A 19394-nucleotide genomic window follows, 5' to 3' on the forward strand; every position below is an offset into this window, starting at 1 on the left:
TCCGCTTGGAGGGTAAAATGCTAGCACTAGTCTCTGTGTATGCTCCAAATGTTTTAGACAAAGAGTTTTACAAATTACTAACTAAAACCTTATTGGAACTGACGGATTTCAAAATCATTGTTGGTGCTGACTTCAATGCAACATGGCAACATAACCTAGATAGATCCACTGGGGTAGAAAGCAGAGAACAAGCACTAGCGTCTGCAGAACTACGTGCTTGGGCAAACTCAACTGGCTTACTCGACATCTGGCGTTTAATGAACCCAACGGTTAGAGATTTTTCTTTTCTGTCGGGTAGGCATGCTTCATTCTCTAGGATCGATTACGTTTTTGCCCCTGTTAGCTTGTTTCATAAAATTGCCAAGGTAGAGTTGCTCCCAATGTCACTCTCGGATCACAAGGCGGTGCTGTGTGTTGCTTCACTGAAACAGGTTATAGATAGAGCTCCTAGATGGCGGTTTAACACCACACTGCTGCGCGATGCGGCATTTGTAGCTCAGTTTCAAACTGGTTTGCGTGAATTTATAAATATCAATACAGGCTCAGTTGAGGATCCCAGAATTCTTTGGGATGCAATTAAAGGCTTTATCAGGAGTAATACAACCCTCTATGCGTCCACTCAGAGAAAATTAAGGTCAGCCAAACTGGTGGAATTGGAATCTCGGTTTTCTACTTTGGATAATTCTCTCCAAAATAACTTTGATGTTAGTACAGCAACTCAGAGGGAGCTAGTTAAGAAAGAAATTAACTCCATTCTCAAGCGCCGCTCAGAATTTCAAATGAAACGCACAAGGCAAAACTACTATTTTAATAGTGCAAGACCCAGTCACTTACTGGCTTTACGTCTTAGATCCAATGAGCATTTTGCTGATATTGTTAGTGTCAAATCAACAACGGGAGCCATGGTTACAGAACCCAAAGAGGTCAATGCCACGTTTCGTGCTTTTTATGATGAGCTCTACACCTCCGAGGTCATTCACGATGATGCAGTATGCAATAATTTTTTATCCAACATACAGTTACCAACCCTTAGCGAGGCGGATGCGGAAGCCTTAGATAGACCGCTCCATCTGGCGGAATTACAGGAAGCTGTGCTCGCAATGCGTAGGGGCAAGTCGCCTGGTTTGGATGGGATACCCCCTGAACTTTATGCCATCTTTTGGGAAGATCTAGGTCAGCTGATGCTAGACATGTTTCGATATGCAATTGAAAGTGGCTCTTTCTCCAGGGATGTGAATGTAGCTATTATATCATTATTGTTGAAGAAGAACAAGGATCCCACAGATTGCGCAAGCTATAGACCGCTTTCACTTTTGAATTCTGATCTAAAAGTTTTTGCTAAGGTGCTTGCGCGTCGCTTGCAGGGTTTTATGACCACCTTAGTACACTGTGATCAGACAGGTTTCATAGGAACTAGACTAGCCTCTGATAATGCTAGACGACTATTGCATATCATCGATAGGGCTAAGGAGCTGAGGACCCCCGCCGCAGTGTTGTCGCTCGATGCGTTGAAGGCATTTGATCGTCTGGAATGGTCTTACCTGTGGGCTGTACTAGATAAAATGGGATTTGGTGCTTCATTCATACATTTTGTTAAAGTACTTTATTCTAATCCGTCAGCGATGGTCCTAACCGGTAAGATCTGTTCGCCGCTATTCACGATTGGCAGATCTTCGAGGCAGGGTTGTCCCCTTAGTCCTCTCCTTTTCGCACTTTCACTCGAACCCTTGGCTCAGACAGTGCGTCAGTCTGCAGATATTACTCCTGTTTCGATTAACAACACACAGCATCGCATTTCCCTATATGCTGACGATATTCTACTGTTCATTGAGAATGCACCACAGTCAATTACTCATGTCCTTCAAATCTTTGATCAGTTCAGTTCCATTTCCGGCTACAAAATTAATTGGACGAAGTCAGCCCTTCTACCTCTAAATGATCAGATGAGATCTGCTATCCTGCCGCCCATAATCCCAGTAGTAAGCCAATTCAAATATCTTGGCATAGATATTTTCCCCTCTCTTCAGGCTATTGTTAAGAACAACTATGGTGACACTCTAAATAAGATTTGTCTTGATTTAGATAGATGGTCATCTTTGCCCAACTCTCTCCAAGCTCGAGTTTCAATCATAAAGATGAATGTTCTTCCTAGGGTTAACTTTGTAAGCTCTATGCTCCCTTTGCCACCACCGCCGCAATATTGGAATAAGCTTCACTCTTCGATATCTAAGTTTGTGTGGAAAGGGAAACGCCCTCGTCTTAAACTTTCTCTATTACAGCGTGCTAGAGATGATGGCGGCCTTTCATTGCCCAACTTTAAATTTTATTATTGGGCCTTCACGCTCCGCCCCCTTTTAAATTGGTTTAACCCAGCAAATAAGGTTTCTTGGAGAGAGCTTGAGGAGAGTTTAGTGCAGCCTGTTGAATTGAGAGATCTTATCTATTCAAACATAACTACACATCAATGCAAAGTTCGCTTTGGACCTATCATTTCTCATTTAGTGGCAGTATGGAGAGCAGCTGAAAAGATGTGTAAGATTGATTGTAAATGGAACTTATTTTCCCCAGTGTTCAATAATCAAAGACTTTTAATCGAGGATCGCCCCATTCGCTTTCCAAGGTGGAGGGCTAAGGGGATTCGTACATTAGGGGACTTATTTGATAGAAATGGTTTACGACCTTTTCGAGATTTGTGTGACATCTTCAATCTGCCTGGAAATACCCTTTTTTTCTACTTCCAACTGAGATTGTCCATGAGGACCTATGGGGTCCCATGGCAAGCTCCCCTTAGATTGCACCCCTTCCATGAGTTTATCTGTGATGGTAACAGAACAAGAGGTTTGGTTTCCACCCTCTATGGTTTTTTATTAGACTGTAGTTATGGGCCCCTATCTGTTGATACTGTTTGGAGGAATGATGTACCAAATTTGGACCCTGACTTTTGTTGGGACACAGTGTGGTCTAACATTAGGCTATCTTCTAGAAATCCAGACCATCAACAAATTCATTTAAATTTTGTTCATCGGACTTATTTAACTCCCCGCAGACTATGTGCTATGAGGATTTTGAATAATCCCAACTGCACTCTCTGCGCCTCAAATAGTATTGGTACCTTCCTTCACATGGTTTGGGAATGCCCAAATGTGTCGTCATTCTGGAATATGGTTGCCTCAAAACTTTCAACTATTTTTAGTATTAATATCATATCTTCTCCTTCTTTATTTTTATTAAATGACGTCTCACAGTTGCAACTAAACAATATACGCAAGCGCATCTTCTTTGCTGGATTAACGGCGGCGAAGAAGATGGTAGCTACGCGGTGGAAACCTCCTCATACGTTAACGTTTCGCCAGTGGGCCTTAACCTTTCTAGATATAGTATATTTAGAGCAGTCGATAGCAAGGTTACACGGAGCAAAAGAAGAAAACATTAATATGTGGTCGGACATTGCAGATAAGCTTAAGGCTATGATTCAAGAAATCACTATATAGTGGTAACAGCCTAGCACAGGCATGCACTATTGTACATTCCGTGTTGGTCCGGGGAAAGGGGGTGGGTGGGTTTTCTTTTCCTTTTCTTGTTTTGCTATTGTTTGTGTTTGTCTGTTAATTGCATTTTTCTTTTGATTAATGTTTTACTTTTTCTTGTTCTATTCATATGTATGTCTCTAATTTTATGTTATGGAAAATAAAAATAATTGATAACAAAAAAAAAAAAGCATTCACAATTGGGGCGCCCGCTGGCCTAGTGGTCAAGGCGCGTACCATACTAGGCTATGATGCCTGCTGGCGTCGCTAGTTCGATTCCCGATCCAGATGACCTTTGCCACATGTCAATCCCCCTCTCTCCCCATTTCCTGTCAGTCTACTATCCTATCAAATAAAGGCATAAAAAGCCCAAAAACAAATCTTAAAAAAAAAAAAAAAAAAAAGTATTTACAATTAACCACCACCACAAAACCACGACCACCTCAATTCAAAACCGAATGTTTTCTAGTCAGCTTTCTAGAATAGATGTTTCTTATAAAGTTGTAATTGAGCTAAATAGTCGTCACCAGACGAGGGAAACTATAAACTATAGGTTAAAATTTTAGCACACTGAAGATGGTCAATGTGTTTAGGGCCTGTTGCCATTAAGAAATAGCCTATATGTTATAGGCTATTCTCACTCCCTGCTGAGTCGGAGGCTTATCATTTATTTGTTGTAATAATTTCTTAATAGCGCATTGTTGGGGGTCTAAAAATGCAATGATTGCAAGTTTAAACAAGTTTTGGCGAATCTTAATTAATTCGTTTACTATGCATATATCTAAAATTAATGTCTCAAGAAGACACCAGCTTGATACATTTTATCTCAGATAGGCATACGATTTCATTTAAGGTAGGCTATTTATAACATTGCTGTGCTTCCTTATTTGTCCACAAGACAAAAAAAAGTTCTGCACATAATCACTGGTTAGTAATAATTTGCAGTTTTAATTTAGAATTTCACATTTGAGTTTATTTAAGATCAAACTAGAACATCAGGGTGCGCTCAGTGGCGTGCAAATCTCAGGCATCTCTTTCAAAACAAGCTTGTGAATTAACAGTGTTTTTACTAGATTTTTGTGTTTCAACTTTTATTATTTGTTGGAATGGGCAGCTTGTTAGCAGGGCAATCGCTTTCAACAGAGGTGTAAAAACCCATGATATGTGTTGGCAGCTGTAAGATCCCCAGACCAACACAGTCTCAACTCAAGCCTTACCTAGTGACGGGATGGGACACATCCTGACTACTAATTGAACAAAAATCGCATGAAAGAGGTCTCACAGCACGTGGTTGGTTCTACAGACTCCAACTTTCGCATGCAGATAGCTCAGACCATTGCCTACATTCTCAGCTACTTCCCCTGCCGTTACAATACTAATTCTTCAGTAGAACCGCCAATCCAGTCAATATATGCCCATAAAAGGGGATCCTGACAACTAATTGAAGCCAAGGCCGAATTGGCCCGAATCGCATGAAAGAGGTCTCACAGCACATGGTTGGTTCTACAGATTCCAACTTTCGCACGCAGTTAGTTCAGATCTTTGCCTGCGTTCTTAGCTACTTCCCCTGCTGTGACTGTACTTGCATGATGTACAGTTGTACAAAACAACATTTTTCAGTAGAACCAAAAAACGGGACAAGGACTGAGAGATACAGAGATCTCCATATATGGGAACATATCTGTTTTACATCACACTGACAAGGACTGAGAGATACAGAATAATAAATATATTATTTTTAAACAACACCTTCTTATTACCATATGAGATACAATAATCCATCACAAATAAATAAGACAGGAGAGTGGTTCAGAGTGAGAATGGAATGTTTACTATGGAGAGAGAGAATTCAAGACAGGTACAGTACAGAAATAATGGTTCAATGGTTTGTGCTCTCTCTGACAAATGATGTCTTGACATGAGTATAAGTATGGTCATTTGGTCAGTCAATGGATGACGTTTCAACAGTTCATAGGATGTTTCCACAAATGACAAGACAAAGAGTTCATAGGTTCCTGAAGAGATGTCCTTCGCTTCCCTTAAAGCTTAAACTAGATACCAAGCTAAAGAGCCTGGGTCTAAATCCAAGCCTTCGTCGCTGGATCCTGGACTTCCTGACACAAAGACGCCAGGTGGTGAGGATGGGAACAAAGACCTCGGCCCCTCTGTCTCTCAGCACAGGAGCACCTCAAGGATGCGTCTTGAGCCCCCTTCTCTACTCCCTGTACACCCACGACTGTGTGGCCCTGTTCAGCTCGAACCAAGTGATCAAGTTTGTGGACGACACCACAGTCATTGGCCTGATCACGAACGACGATGAGAGAGGTGGATAACCTGGAATCATGGTGCCAGGAGAACAACCTCGCTCTCAATGTGGACAAGACAAAAGAGATCATCTTTGACTACAGGAGGCCTCCTAGAGACCCCCCACCCCTCCAAATCGGGGGCGCTGCAGTGGAGAGGGTAAAATAATTCAAATTCTCTGAGGATCTTACCTGGGCAGTGCAGACAGAGCGGGTTGTCAAGAAAGCACAACAACGCCTCTACTTTCTCAGAAAGCTGAAGAAGGCTGGGATGGGCCCCAAAGTCCTAAGAGCTTTCTACAGAGGCACCACAGAGAGCATCCTGACTGGCTGCTTCACTGCATGGTACGGCGGCTGCACTGACCTCAACCGCAAGGCCCTGCAGAGGGTTGTGCGGACAGCCGAACGCATCAGCGGATGCGATCTCCCACCAATCCAAGCCCTGTACGACGAACGCTGTGTCAAAAAAGCCCAAGGAATCATCAAAGATCTACACCATCCCAACCACAGCCTGTTCAAGATGTTGCCGCATGGAAAACGGCTACGCAGTCTCAAAGCTACTAGCAACAGACTGCAAAAAAGCTTCTTTCCACAAACAATCAGGCACATGAACAAACTGTCAAAGATGAGAACGGTCCAGAGCAAAAAGAATAACTATCCAAATGTACAAAAGATGTAACAATAAGTACAACCTTGAACCTTGAACCTGGTGTCTGTATGACACCAGGCTGAGCCTTATAAACCAAAACAATTCTCATTGTTTTAGGTACAGGCTCCATGGCAGTAGATAAGGCCTCATTTCTATCAGACAGAGACCTTGTGGGTATGGTACATGACATTAAAGCATGGCACAGTCACGAACTGTGCCTTAGGGTCAGGTGGTCAGTTGGTCATCAGTATGAATTGATAAAAAGATGAGTAGACCACAACAAAATACCTAACACAGAGATCTCCATATGGGCACATATCCGTTTTACATCACACTGACATCACACTGACACAAGCGTGTGACTCGGAGGATGACTTGAATTATGCAGATTTCGATGACTGTACAGCTTTTGCTTAAGAAAGGAACAATAATCAGGTGAGATCTGAGTTGGCTGAGGTGCAGACGGAGGAGATAAACATAAGACATAAAACCATGGAAAAGAGAGCCAGGGCTGTAAACATTTCCATTGTGGATAATGACAAGGGCATTACTGACAACATTGTTTAGTGAACTCCTTTAGGATAATGGTAACCTCGCCTCACCAGGCTTTCCCCTGAGAGAAAGCCTGGTCTTCGTTTACTAAACGAGCCATTTGATCCGGTCGGGAGCGGAAGAGCTCCTACGTTTTTCTGTAGTCCAAAACGGACTACACTTTGGCCGGAAACAACGACCGGAAACAGTTTCAACCCAGTTTAGCGCATGCGCAAGTAGTTAGCGCATGCGCAAGTACGGGTTAAAACTGTTTCCGGTCGTTGTTTCCGGCCAAAGTGTAGTCCGTTTTGGACTACAGAAAAACGTAGGAGCTCTTCCGCTCCCGACCGGATCAAAAGCCCGAATTTGGAAGCCAGCCCAGGCTAGGATAATGGGCATAAAGGGACACAGACAGGTACAATAATAATAATAATAGTCCCCTCCAGTTTTTTGAGCGTATGTGTGCATTTGCACATGCATGAAATATGTCCTCTGCCTTTAGCCCATGCAGTGCCTTGAACACAGCACCCAGGGAGCAGGGGTTAAGTGGCTTGCTCAGGGGCACTTCAACACATAGACTAGACAGGCCGGGGTCAAACCGAGGACCTTCTGATTACCAAAGCATCTCTCTCCATGTCTCAGTGACATCAATGTTGACTGTTTGACTTCAGAGTGGTCAGAGTGCATCATGTTGCGTGGAAACCTGAGCAGGGAACAAGAACTGTGATGGTTTCTCTCCATCTCTCTCCCTCTCTCTACTCATTTTTTGTCACATCACAGTTTAAACATTTACAGTGGGTGAAATTGTTCAGCTCCAACATTGCAGTTTTGAGAAAGGTGGACAGGCCTATATACAGTATATGTTCATGGTACATATTATTTGCATAAGGTTTATGAGGCAATAAAAAAGGCAGATGTAATGACAGATACAGTGCATTTTGTAAGGGAAAAAAAACAATGAAAAAAAAGGCAGTTAAAAGAAGCAGATTCAACTGTGACAGTCTCTTTCTCCTCTATGTAAGAGGCTAACCATGAGAGGGGTCTGCGTGTGTGTGTGTGTGTGTGTGTGTGTGTGTGTGTGTGTGTGTGTGTGTGTGTGTGTGTGTGTGTGTGTGTGTGTGTGTGTGTGTGTGTGTGCGTGTGTGCGTGCGTGCGTGCGTGTGTGCGTGCGTGCGTGTTTGTGTTTGTGTGTTTCAATTGTTATATTTGTTTATATATAAGTCCATTTGTTTTTTCAAATACAGTGATTAAGTTTGAATATTGTAATTACACATCGCCGATACCTTGTGCTGATATACTGCTTGGGTTGTTTTCTGTTAACAGGTAATTTAACAAGGTAAGTCAGTCTGTTCTATATTAGCTATATACATGCCTCAGTTAGGGCATCGGATTGCCTGATTGATCAACACATCAGCTTTGTGGATAGGCCAAGCGCTGCATTACGTTTGTATCACTGTATCAATGTATGTAGTGTTGTGCACAATATTTATTTTACTTATACATATATTAGGGATACTACATAGATCCTTTTTTATCAAGGTCCACCTGGTGTTTTAAATGTTGCACTGGATGGTGCATCTCAAAGGAGCACCAAAAAACTCCTTTGATTGCGACCGTCAGGTCGCATTTACTATCAAAACCTCGACCAGGTGTCCGTCTGTCAGTCAGTCAGTCAGTCAGTCTGTCAGTCAGTCTGTCTGTCACACGTCAAACGTCACACTTTTGCCCTGCTCATATCTCCGCAACCGTTGCCCCGATCCATGCCATATTTTGCACACACACTCCTTGCATGCCAAACCACATCCACCCATCAATTCTCACACGGCCCTCTTCTAGCGCCACCATGAGGCCGATTCTTGCAAAACACATTTTTGGACGCAAATCGGTACACAGTATGTCTACACTCATCTCATCAACATGGATCTGTCCCATTTAGCGCCACCTTCAGGCTGATTTTTTAAAACACATTACTGGACACTACTCCTACAGATTTTGCCCTAAAATCACGCAAATCGCTACACAGTACGTCTACACTCATGGCATCAACATGGATCTGTCCCATATAGCGCCACCATCAGGCCGATTTTTTCAAACACATTTTTGGACACTGCTCCTAAAAAATTTGCCCTAAAATCACGCAAATCAGTACACACTTAATCTACACTCATGTCATCAACATGGATCTGTCCCATATAGCGCCACCTTCAGGCCGATTTTTTAAAACACATTTTTGGACACTACTCCTACAGATTTTGCCCTAACATCACGCAAATCGCTACACAGTATGTCTACACTTATGGTCTAGTTCCCAATAGACCGTTTGTCAGCCTTCTGATTGGTCCCTGAGACTCCCTGACTGGCCAACCAGAAAAAATCATTCACTTTTTGCTATCGGGGGTGGAGTTGTGCAGTGGGAGAATGTTGCTTTGTCTTTCAGCACGGTGCGCACTGCGGAACACGGCGAGCGTGCAGTACGAATAAGCTTCAACAGACTAGTACACATGAACAATATCAATGTAACTAAGAGTTTCGATTGGGTACATATATTTTAAATGGGCAGAATTACGACAGCCAGCCTATTTTGCAGTGGATTTATAGGCTGGCTGACAGAATTCCTACCCAAGATGCACTGCGCTTTCTCTCTCTGTAACTCTAAACTAATTAAAACATTTTTCCCCCATTCATTTCCAATGTAAAAACAATCTGCCATGGTGATCTGTCCCACTGGGATTAAACAAATTAAAACATATATTTTCGGGGGAAACCCCCTGTTTTGCAATGTAACTACTGTACCTTTGTCTTCCCTTTTTATTAATATCACCTAGATGTTTTTCCTTTGGTACTTTAAATAGCAATAATGAGGCAATGAAAATACCCCCTCCCCACATTCACTGCCACTATAAAAACAATCTGCCCTGGGTATTTTGTACTACTTAGTAACAGAGCAGAATGGGGCGGGATTTGACAAACAGTGTATTGCAGCCACCTGTAAGTGCTCTTTTAGCGCAGTTTTAAAGGAGGGTTCACGCTTCTTTATGACTGTTGTTAAGGCATTCCAGATTTTTGTTGCCTAGCAGGAGAACAAATTTAACCCTTTGTTTGAGCCAAATCTGGGTTTTGATTGATTGATTGATTGATTCATTGACTGAATACTTTATTAGAAGTTCGCATAGGAAAAGTACAGGACAGTACAGTTCAGATACAAGGTCTACTAAAATCGTTTAAACCACAAGAAAGCTCAATGGCTTGTTTGCATTGGGGTCCTTTTGTACTCAAGTTTGAACGTGGTATGTGGAGATCCCTCTGGTGTTGTGATTCTGGACGTCTTTGACGTTTTTGAAGTGGTTAGATACTGTAGGTACACGGGTGTCAATGAGGTGTAGTGTATCTTGTAGAAGAGGCCCATTCCAATATCCTATACTCATCATCTACCCTGAGCCAACCCACCCTGTCAAAATGAACAGGGTTTAAATGAGTAAGGCCAAGCAGTAGCCTAACAAGTTTGACACCACCACTTTGGTCTGGTCTTAAAGAGGTGGTGCCATGATTTCCCCCCCTCTAAAACATGATTATCAGGTATTATGATTATACTAGGAGGAAGATTTTTTTTCCAAAAAAGTATACAGAAAGAGTTAAAATTGGGTTTTTATGTTGCCACACCCCCAGTTCATTAAGTATGCATGGATGGCATGGTGGGTGGTGACCCAGCTGATATAGCCACACCCCACAGTGTTGGGTGAATGGCAATTGGGGAGGAGTTGATACTGTGTGTGTCACAGTATCTGTGTTTTTTAACTGACACTTTTGACCACAAGGGGCAGCCTCCAAGAGAAAACAAACAAATACTAAAAGAATACATCATTTCTAAAAAAAAAACACATCAGGGGGTCTAATGAAGTACTTTCAACCAGAAAACAGAAAAAGTACAAAACTATGGCACCACCTCTTTAATTAACACCAGAGGCTCAAGGACAAGGATGAATTTGACTATCATAACATCACTGTGTTTGACACATTAACTGTTGGTTGAGCATGCGTTCTCCACAGCTTCTTCCAGGAGAATGCAAGAGTCATTCAGCCTTTGCCTAATGGAGAGCTGTACTTGCTGGTACCTGAGACCTCCTGGAAGAACGTTTGGGCCAAAGGGGAAAGCCCTGTGTTCATGGATGTCTAGGATGGACTGTTGCATGGTGGGCGATCGCATCATCCTCTTTAGAAATGTATTTTTCGTTATATCTTGATGTTATGAAAGCTAGCAGTTTATTCAGTATGGTCTGGAGCAGTCAGGACTCCCACACAACATCAGATGGGAACTGGCCACTATGACTACTAGCTTTTTACTATGTTTTCCAACTGTCTTAAGTTATGATGATTCTTCTTTTTTGTTTTTGGGGGCTTTTTCTGCCTTTATTGATAAATGTATAGTAGGCTGACAGGAAACAGGGAGAGAGATGGTGTGTGACACACAGCAAAGGTCACCAGGATTGGGACTCAAACCCGCGACGCTGCAAGGCTGGTCTGGGTTACCAGCCTATAGGTGCCTGGACCACTACCCTGTGGCCCAGGCCATGAGGATTCTTTTTGCATAGTACCGTGTTTTATTAGTGTTGTATATGAATTGAGCACTAAGGGAAACAAGCCTAGGCAAACAAGCCTAACAGTGGTATTTATCTTTTTAGTTGAGCTTATATCAGTGAACTGTACTGTCCTGTATTTCTTCCAATTAACACTTCTAATAAAGTATTCAATCAATCAATCAAACCCCCTGAAATGCATATAAAACTACATTTTGGCAGAGTCACAGACACTCAGACAGTTCTACCTATAACACACAATACAGTTTACGATGGAGGTAAAACGATTATTATACAGTATATCCTTCTCTCAGGTTAGTTATTAAGCTATTAAAACAGAAACATGTAGGCCTCTGCTCTAATGAAAAACGTTTCAAAACCAAGATATAACTATAATAATGCATATCTAACCTTCTTTTGGTCTCACATTGCAACTTGCATTCAACTGTACAGTATGTGGCATATTTTCAAATCTGTTGTGTCTTGTGTGTGATCTTAATTTGATTGCATATTAAATAATAAGTCGTTTTTGGATAGCAGGAGTGGGCAACTTTGATGATGGAGAGGGCCACTATATTTCACAATCACTCCAGAGGGCCACAATGCATATAGTAAAAATAGCTATTTACAAGCATCGCAGTGCGATGCGTTTTGAGCTTGTAGATCTGCTATTTTCACAAAAAATAAATAAAATCAAATACATTTATTTCTATTATTTAATTTGCATGTTTGGAATTGTAACAGCTGAAATCAATTAATATACCAGTATTCCGATATTAACCTGCAGGCTGCATTAAGTGAAGGTCTTGGCCACATGTCAAGAGGGCCACTTCACACTCACTTCAGAGGGCCACAATGCATATAGTGAAAAATAGCTGATCTACAAGCTCAATACGTGTTGCAATCTTCTCCCTGTGATGTGGCCCCCTTAGTGGTTGTGGCCCTAAGCGACCGCTTATGTTGCTTATGCCTAGAACCGGCCCTGTCATGATCAGCTCTAGTGTTACAGTTTCAATTTATTACACTTATTTAACAAAAGAAAATCAATACTGCACCTTCAAGAAAGAAAAAGAATCCTTTAGCAAGAAGGATAGAACAACAATAATAAAAACAATGAAAAAAAGCTGTAACTGATATTAAAAAGGTGCTAGTTACAGATATATGTTGGTTACATATTCACATACAGTATGCTACTTACCTGCTACCTTAGTTACTTTGTAGCAAGTGCACCTGTTTTCTACACACTAGTTACTTGAACGCTTACCCTGTTGCTGGTTAACTAGAGTACATTTACTTACTAGAGTATTTCACTTCTGAGGATTCTGAGGATCTGCACTTTACTTGAGTATTCGATTATTTCGATACTTATTACTCTTACTCAAGTACATTTCTAAGACAAATATTTTACTTTTACTCAAGTACATTTCTAGGAAGGCTGTAAAGTACTGAGTACTTTTAGGTTGTCTGTTGTTTTTCCTTTCCTAAAATGCAATTGGCCACACATCTGCTCTCACACTAGCCTTGTCTGTGGCTTCCCCCTCCGCTTGCCAGCGGCAACAGGGCTCTCCATCTATTTTCGATGACAAGAGGTTATCGAAGCAGAGTCGAACATGGCTACTACATGGCACTCGACCCCCTTGTATTCCTTCCTTTAACACTTCTGATGCAAAAGAAGTACAGTATCCACAAGTTTCCAACGTCCCATCGTGCATTGCGCAGAAGGCGTGCAGCATTTACGGTGTCGCAGCCGAGTGTGATCTACAAGCTCACAGCGGTTGCATCTGTGACGCGACGTGAGCTTGTATGTCTGCTATTATTCGGACGTGTCCCACACATAATTCTACAGTAAACTTGCTGGCGGAAACAGGTGGATACATGCTAATGTGAATTCTGTCTGAAGCTAACTGTCCATAATGTCTGACAATGATTTAATCCACAGGAGTTAGAGTAGGCCTAGTAAAGTTAGACTGTTAGAGTATATTCACCATCAGCAGGATCGCAGCTTAGATAGATACCTTTATTATCCCAAGGGGGAAATTCAGTTGTCCAGTTGTAGCACAGCAGTATACAGTTATTTACAAAGTTACAGAGAAGTGAGAAAAAAAGATAGATAAGAGGGAAAAAAACAAGAGCAGTAGGCTACAGTACCAATAAAGAGAAGGTGCATCAATAGAGGGGGCGAATAATATATAAGTATATACACATAAAGTGTCTTACAAAAAGAGACCGTAGCAGTCAATGCTAGTTAGTGCAACAAGTATCTCACTGTCATTGTTAAACAAAGCAAAATACTCAGAAACTACCAACACAACCTAATAGTGCAATGTCAAAAATCAGTGCAAAAAAAAAAGAAAAAAGAGAAAAAAACAGCTCAGAGAAGAAGAAACTAGGAAGCGTGTCACCGCAAGACGCACATGAGCACTCTCCCTTCTGAGCTTCTGAGGGCCTATGCCAACCGTCCCTTTATGTATCAGCTCCCTTGTGTTCACTCTACCACTTATTATGTCTTTTGTACGTACAATGCTTGGGGCTTTCTGCTGTGGGCAGTGTTGCCAAATGTTGCGAGATAAATAAGCGAAGTCTCTGAAAACAAGCATAAAAGAAGCGACAAGGCTACAGGCTATACGGCTATTTGGAGATAGACGCTCACACAAGCTCACAAACATTGTTTTTGAGCGATGCTAACCACTCCAATACGTGACCTTTTTTGTATATGTCCGTGTTTTTCCAATGGTTTTCCAATGGTATCAAATACGGATATTTGGGTCTTTCATCATCCAAAAATGTGGATATATTTGAAACATTTTAACAACACAAATCTTGTATGGTGGTCACTGGAATAAAATACAAAATATAATGCAGACAATTACAAAATAATTTGGGGGTCCTTGATTTGAAAATGTTTGAGAGACAATGGTTTAAACAACATCAGGATACAAGCCCAAAGTCGCTTATAATAAGCAGACATGGAAACACTGGCTGTGGGCCCCTACAATGGTCTGGTCTGAGTCCAGGGGCTCTCAACACTCACTCACACTAACATCCTGTTCAACGTAGCCCCCCCCCCCACACACACACACACACACACACACTTCCCATCCTCTCCCACCAGCGTTTTCAATCAATTAGTGCCGTTCATTAGAGGGAACATTGTAAAAAAGAGTTTGATTGAGAGAGTTTGATTCGTAGCCTAGATTTTCGTCCAAATCCAGACTCCACCGGCTGGCCACACCAGGCCAACCACCACACCAAGACAAGCCCAGTCTCCAGGCTACAGTTTTCTAAAGCCTGCATGGCAAGGGACCCATAGGTTTTGTTATTTTGTGGAGGAAACATGTAAAAACCACAACCACCAGCCTTCAGGTCCTTCTCACAAAGTTGTTTACACTTAACAAGCGATGGAGGACAACTTATTAAGTTATCTTGTGATTGCCAGAAAGAAGGGTGTGCAGTACAAAATCCCTGGTAACGCTTTGGGTGCTCTATAAAATGTGGTGTTTGGCATGGCCTCTTAACAGCCTGCGAGGGAATTTGTCTTTAAAATTACATAATTGTTTCTTTCAGTACATTAGGCTGGATGCGAATTCAACAGAACTAGATTTATATGCAACTCAATCAATAGTTCCTGTCATGTGAAAGGAGGTAGATGACTACACATTTTAAAGTGAGAGCAGAAAGCTGAGAGGTTATGGGCATATCCCACACAGTACAGTTCTGGGTTGGTATTATTGCGATGTTGTATCTGCTTATTGTAAGTCGCTTTGGATTAAAAGCGTCTGCTAAATGCCTAAACTGTAAACTGTAAACTGTATCCCAGCAGTAAGGCACCTATCTGGCTTGCTTGAATTCCAAAAAACAATAGTAATTTCTCGCTACTTACTTGGGGATTGTTTACTTGTTGCTGCATTGTGACTCCTACTGGTTGTTCGGGGAACCTGTTCAGTGGGCAATGGGAGAAATAACTTAAACCTCTGCAACACATTTCACGTTCTCCCGATGAAACAATGGTTCCCTCACTCACACCAACAATGGCTTGACAGTGACATTGACCACAGTACTACACAGGGAGGTAACGGGCAGTGACTAAAGTCGGAGAATAGAGAAAGAAGTCGGAGAATAGAGAAAGATAAAAAGTCATTTAAAACAAAGGACATACTATAAGCCTGAAAAATGTAGTACCTTCTCCAGTTTCTGGAGACATTGGAGATAGGTTTCCTTTAATTTAGTTTTCTGTATTTTCTTCTCTGGACCAAATGACTCCAGAGTTAAATATAGTCATACTACATAGCAATCTATCCTTTTCTTTTACATACAGGATTTAGTTGTAAGAAATGAACGCTACAACATCACTATGACATGTACAGCATATATAGGAAATGAACATTCTTCAAAAATAGATCAACACATTTGTGATCCATCCAAGTCTATGCCACAAACCTCAACACATTAAAATGCTATTATTTGTATGAACAAAACATTTTGTGAACATTTAATAAAATAATTGATTTTAACATGGACCATGAAAGCACACTTAACTCAGTCCTCAGTGCCAGTACAATCCACAATGTTCCACACTCCCTTCTCTCTCCCCAAACATCTGCTGAACAACAGAAACATAGAAAGATGTCACAATGTGTTCATGATACTCTGTATAGTTAAATAAATCAAATCAAACCTCAAATGAAAAACAGAAATCTTTATTTGGTGAGTGACCTTGGATTTAAAGTAAAACAAAGAGGGGGAGATCAGATGATTATAATTGTGCATACATGTTTTTCTTTCTTTTCTGTTGACTGTCTTGTGGTGTGAAATCACATACGCACATGCCGGAGTATATTTTAAATTTGTCGACCAAATGACACATTTCGATTCATGGGTATTTCCTCTTCCACAAGAGGCAGCGACAGTCACACACTTACAGGGCACCACAGAAAGCCTCACTGGCACTTCAGACTTATTTTTAAAGTCACAGTCAAAAAGCAAAGAATCACTTCCTTGATGTGAAAAAAAAGGAAGAGCAACACCCGCTCACTCCCCAGTCACTATCCATTACATGTCTCAGGAGCACGTAGATCTATATAGATTTTAGATCTAGTGCACTCAGGTTGTCATTAACGCCAGAGGGAGCTCAAAATGACCTCATTCCCCCAAAATTCAGCCCCAAGATGAGGAAAACTACAACGCTACACACCCAGGGGATGCTACTACCAGACGTTCTTTTTGGTTAGTTTTGAGGTTGGGTATGAGAGTCGAGATCTTTAATGGCTTTTGGTAAGGCATTGAACAATTTGTTGGCACCATAGAATACAGTTTTCCCCATGTTTAAGCTGAATTTTGGGGGAACAAGGTAATTTGAGCTCCCTCTGGGGTTAGGGTGTGTAGCGTTGTTCCGATGTCTCATTACTCCGACGTTGTGTTTGTCTGACTTTCCCCATTTACTAACACTATCTTTAACCCTAACCCTAACCGCACGCCGGACTAATGAGACATCAGACTTTCATAATGCTCCGGCATCCTCTGCCCCCTGCCCCCACCCCTCTTTTTCTGTAAATATACCTTTTGCTGCTAATGGAGCTTTTACTTATATGTATCATCATCATCATCATCATCATCATAATCATCACCACCTTTATTTATACTCAGGAATACAGTTGAGAGGCAAGCCCTCATTTCCAATGTAGCTGAGGTTACAAAATAGTCACAGTCCAAATCCATTACATCCATTACATTCAATTTTACAATCATGCATAGCAAAAATTTAAAAACTTAAGGATCATTGCTTTAATCTGACCAAATAAAGGCAAGGAGCTCAGCTTTGAGGACTATCAGAGTTCATTCCAAGACGTCGGGCTGACTTCCTCAACTCTGTGGGAGTATATTAGGAACCTTGAGCATTAAAAATGCTAAGATATTATAGTGTATTGTTGAGACCGAAGGTCGCAGTATACCATGAGAAATGTCGCAGCTTGTCTCCGTCTGTCTGTCTGTCTGTCCATGTCAGTCCTTCCAGTTAGTACACATTTTTACAGTCTATTGGTTCCCTTGTCACTGTGACATCATGCTCTGATGTGAATGGGTTTGCTGCTCTGACATCACACTCTGGCTCCATGTCCCTTTTATGCCCATATAGTTTATGCCCATATATAGTTGACAATGTGATGTCAGAACATGTCCATACTGTATATGGGCATTCCCAGATCTGGGAATGCCCATGGCCCATATCTGTGTGGCTGGTTACATATTATTATTAACAAAGGTTAAAATAAAATAAAAAGTCCATATATGGTCATTCCCAGTAACAAAATCCCTTTTATGTCCATATATGGTGATTTCTGATGTCATCAATCCCAGGCCCTAACTGGCCTAAGAGCCGGCTTTACCCCACCTTCCCCGAAAACGTTATATGTACATTAATAAAAGATAATATTAATAAAATGTCCATATACAGTGGGCATTCCCAGATGATGCCCTGTTAGGTTACCCCCTTATGCCTCGTGCACACTACAGCTATAAAGCTAAACGTTTAGCTTGGTAATTCAATGTTATCTCTATGTAATCCAGCTTCCATGCTTGGAAATGAAAAGTTTGCTTTTTTCACTAGTCCTCAATTTTATAGCAGCTTGGTTTTATTGTTCACACTGGAAAGGAGCTTGCTTTATTTTGCCCAGCCAATCAGAGCACAGCATGATCTGTGTAGGCGGGGATTCAGCCCCCCAAGTCAATTCATCTGACCACAGACATGGAGCTGCAGAAATTGCGACATAAATATTTTCACTTTTTTAAAATAACGGCTATATATGTAATATTAATGATGATTTGGCATATATATGGACTGAAATGAAAGGATCCTCCTCGTGTCCTCCCGTGAGACCCCCCTGCATCCAACCCTCTCTCTCCCCCAGGGAGAGGAGACAGGTGTGTGTGTGTGTGTGTGTGTGTGTGTGTGTGTGTGTGTGTGTGTGTGTGTGTGTGTGTGTGTGTGTGTGTGTGTAGTCTGGGATCACTTCACTTTTCGGGCTTGTAACCGGTCTGGAGCGGAAACCACAAAACGTCATGTTGTAGTACTCAAAGGACTACAATTTGGCCGGAACTATCCACCGGAAACAGTTTTAACCCAAAATATTCCCATGCGCTCAAGGACATACTTTTAGGGCCTACCTAATAAACTTCTTGATGCGGAGTAGTTTTGCTTTTGAAAAATTCGTTTGGTGTATGCATCTTTTAGTCCAACTGTTTAGCGACTGGCAAGACTACACTAGGCTACTCCAGCATTTTAAAAGGGATTGGGGAAACAAACGGAGGGAACCAAATCAAAGCGACGCCGCTTCTTCTAGTGGTTTCCGCGCTTTAGGCGGAAACCAAACGGCCTGTTGTGAACGAACACCAGGCTTTCTCTCTGAAAGCCTGGTAGGCGAGGTTAGTGTGTGTGTGTGTGTGTGTGTGTGTGTGTGTGTGTGTGTGTGTGTGTGTGTGTGTGTGTGTAGTGAGACCGGTATCCCAGGCCACGTACAGGCAGCGTTTGAATGTTTGAATGTTCTATTCTTATTTTTTAACCAGAAAAAGCTTATGTAGTAAGTAACTTATTTCCCATCTAGAGAGGCTATTTTATATTATAGGTTTCCGAATGCGCTCCTGTTAAAACGACCTGTTTTCTCTCGTCGAAAACAGGCTGACTGTCTGGCATAGAGTTGAGTGACAGGTACCTTGGACACGCTCATTTGCATAAAAATAAAGCTGCATGGTTTTTACCAAGCTGCCTGGTTGTTTGGCTTGCTTATTTTTATAACTTTATAGCTGTAGTGTGCACACG

This window comes from Nannobrachium achirus (assembly GCF_963921795.1).
Source record: "Nannobrachium achirus genome assembly, chromosome: 2".
Taxonomy (NCBI): Eukaryota; Metazoa; Chordata; class Actinopteri; order Myctophiformes; family Myctophidae; genus Nannobrachium; species Nannobrachium achirus.